This window comes from Theropithecus gelada, chromosome 4, assembly GCF_003255815.1.
Source record: "Theropithecus gelada isolate Dixy chromosome 4, Tgel_1.0, whole genome shotgun sequence".
In the NCBI taxonomy this organism is placed as follows: Eukaryota; Metazoa; Chordata; class Mammalia; order Primates; family Cercopithecidae; genus Theropithecus; species Theropithecus gelada.
Genome location: NC_037671.1, coordinates 75,311,287 through 75,314,895, shown reverse-complemented (window position 1 = coordinate 75,314,895; position 3,609 = coordinate 75,311,287). Strand labels below are relative to the sequence as shown.

Here is a 3,609-nt window from a genome sequence, read left to right as displayed (position 1 = left end):
AATTTACTTGAAGTAAATAACCAGAGATGTGAGAAGATGTGTGTGTGAAGAATATTTACAATAACTTATTTCTATAGTTAAAGAAAATAGAGCGCTCACTTTAGCAGCACATATACAGATAATCTTCAATTTATGGTGGTTTATCTTGTGGTTTTTCAACTTTACAATAGTGTAAAAGTGATAAACATTTGGTAGAAACCATACTTATTTCACCATCGCTAAATAAAGTAGCCAGCCATTGCTTTCAGTCAGCCGCATATTTCAACATAATACTTTCTACTTACAATGGGTTTCTTGGAAAGTAACTCTATTATAAGCCAAGGAGCATTTGTACTAAAATTGGAATGATAGCATATTAACATGGTCCCTGCACAAAGATGACATGAAAATTTGTGAAGCTTTCCATATTTTTCAACCCAAAGAGTTCATCAAGACAAATAATAATCAAATTATCAAAAATAAAAGACAATTTTAAGAGCAGCAAGAGATAAGAAATGCATTGCGTACAATAGCATTTTAATACCACTATCAGTTGACTTCTCATTAGAGACCTTACAAGGCAGGGAAGAGTGGGATGAAATATTCAAAACGCTGAATGAAACAAACCTGTCAACCAAGGATATCTGGCAAAGCATTCTTTTGGAAATGAGGGAGACAATGGTAGCATCTTACAAAATAAGATGTTTACAAGATGTGCACAATAGCAAAACCATGATATTGACATTTATATACAGTAAAGATACAGAAAATTTCCATCACCAAAGAGATCCCTTGTATTGTCCACCTTTCCATCTACTCCTCTCCTCTCTTCCATTCCCTACCCCTGGCCACTACTAACCTGTTGTTTATGTTTATAATTATGTCATTTTAAGAGCATTATATAAGAAGAATCACATAACGTGCAATCTTTGGGGACTGGTTTTTTTCACTCAGCATAACTCCCTGAAGATTCATACAGTTTGCTGCAAGTATCACTAGTTCATTTATTGTATTGCTGAGGTAGTCCACGTTACGGATGTATCAGTTTGTTTAACCATCTGCCCATTGAAGGATGGTTGAATTTTTTTCCAGATTTTTTGGTTCTGGTGAATAAAGTTGCTACAAACATTTAAAAAAGAAAAAATAAATGAGAAAAAATAAAACATTCTCAGGTAAACAAAAGTTAAGGGAGTTTATCAGCATTAGGCCTGCCTTACAGGAATTGCTAAAGGGAGTTCTTTAAACTGAAACAAAAAGCTTCTAATAAATAACATAAAAGTTATACATGCACTAACCCAATGGTCTAAGTAATACAGAGCAATAATCAGAGTGCTCTAGGACTATAATGTTGTTATATAAAGTAATTTTATTCTTAGTACAGGAGTAAAGGACAAAAAAATTAATAACTACTGTTGAAATAAATTGTTGAGGAATACATACTATAAAATGATGTAAATTCAGACATTAAAAATGAAAATTGTGTGTGGGGGAAAGTAAAAGTATAGATTTGTTGTATGCAAAATTTGCTCACTCTTACTGTTATAAGTAGAAGATAGTCTATGTAAGCCTCATGGTAAACAAAAGCAAAAAAAGTTTATTGGAGACACACAGAAAAATTAAAAAGATTCAAAACTACAACTACAGAAATTTATCAAACCACAAAGGAAGACAGCAAGACAGGAAGAAACAAAGTATCTACAAAAACCCAGAAAACAATTAACAAAATGGTGAACAGTAATTCCTTACTATTGGCAGTAGTGAGTCCTTACCTATCAATAAGTACCTTGAACATAGGTTACATTCTCCAATAAAAGGACATACAGTAAATGAATTTATAAAAAATAAGACCCAACTACATACTGCCTACAAGAGACTTACCTCACTTTTTAGGATACACAGACTGAAAATGAAGGACTAAAAAAAGATATTCTATGCAAATAAAAACCAAAATAACGCAGGGATAGTAATACTTAGCAAAAAATTAAAGAGGAAAAACTACTTCCAAACTTTTATTATCAATTAATTAATTTATTTATTTATTTATTTATTTTAAGACGGAGTTTTTCACTCTTGTTGCCTAGGCTGGAATGCAATGGCATGATCCCGGCTCACTGCAACCTCTGCCTCCCGGTTCAAGAAATCCTCCTGCCTCAGCCTCCTGAGTAGCTGGGATTACAGGCCTGCACCACCGTGCCTGGCTAATTTTGTACTTTCAGTAGAGACAGAGTTTCTCCATGTTGGTCAGGCTGGTCTTGAACCCAAAATTTTTTTAAATAAGGCCAGCATCACTCTGATACCAAAGTCAAGCAAGGATATAAAAGGAAAGAAAACTACTGGCCAATATCCTTGATGAATATAGACACAACAATTCTCAACAAATTAGCAGCAAGCCAAACTCAACATCACAAAGGATCACTTATCATGATCAAGTGAAATTTATTTCTGGGATGCAAGGCTGGTTTAACATTCACAAATCAATAAATGTGATAACACCATATTAGCAGACTGAAGGACAAAAAGTTATATAATCACCTCATCAGATGCAGAAAAAAATTTGATAAAATTCAACATCCTTTCATGACAAAAACACTCAGCAAATTAGGTATACAAGGAAAGTCCTTCAGCACAATTAAGGTCATACATAATAAACCCACATCTAACAATATACTCAATGATGAAAAATTGAAATCCTTTTCTCTAACGACTGCAACAAGACAAAAATTCCACCTGTTGCTACTTCTATTCAGCATTGTAATGGAAGTCCTTCTTAGAGCGATAAGGCAGGAGAAAGAAATAAAAGGCATCTAAATAAATAAAAAAGAATTAAAACCATTGCTACTTTGCTGATGGAATGATCTTATATACAGAAAAAGCTAAAGACTATAACCAAAAACTGTTATAACTAATAACAAATTTGGTTAAGTTGCAGGATACAAAATTAACACACAAAAATCAGTAACATTTCTCTACACTAAAAACGAACTTTCCAAAAAGGTAATCAAGAGAACAATCACATTTACAATAGCTACAAAAAAATTAAATACTTAGGAATAAATGTAACCAAGGAGATGAAAGACCTGTACATCGAAAACTATAAAACATTAATGAAAGAAATAGATGAAGACAAAGATAAATTGAAAGATAGCCCATGCTTATGCATTGGAAGAATATTGTTAAAATGTTCACACTATCCAATGCAATCTATAGATTTAATGTAATCTTTACCAAAATTCCAATGTCATTTTTCATAGATATAGAAAAAAACAATTTAAAAATTCATATGGATCCAAAAAATCTCAAATAGTCACAGCAATCATAAGCAAAAAGAACAAAGCTAAAGGCATCACATCACCTGATTTCAAGCTATACCACAAAGTGGTGATAATTAAAACAGCATGGTGCTGGTACAAAAATAGACACATTGACCAATGAAAACTGAAAGAAGAGCCCAGAAATGAACCCATACAACTACAGTCAATTCATTTTTGACAAAGGTGCAAAGAATATGCAAAGAGGACAGTCTCTTCAATAAATGATGTTGGGAAAAGTGGACATTCATATGTAAAAAAATGAAAGTGGACCTTTATCTCACACCACATATAAAAATAAGCTCAGAATATTTCAAAGACT

General features: G+C 32.6%; 1 pseudogene; it reads left to right on the top strand.

Moving 5' to 3' along the window:
* Positions 1 to 312: 312 nt before the first annotated feature.
* Positions 313 to 412, top strand: LOC112623933 (annotated as a pseudogene).
* The last annotated feature ends 3,197 nt before the right edge of the window (positions 413 to 3,609 follow it).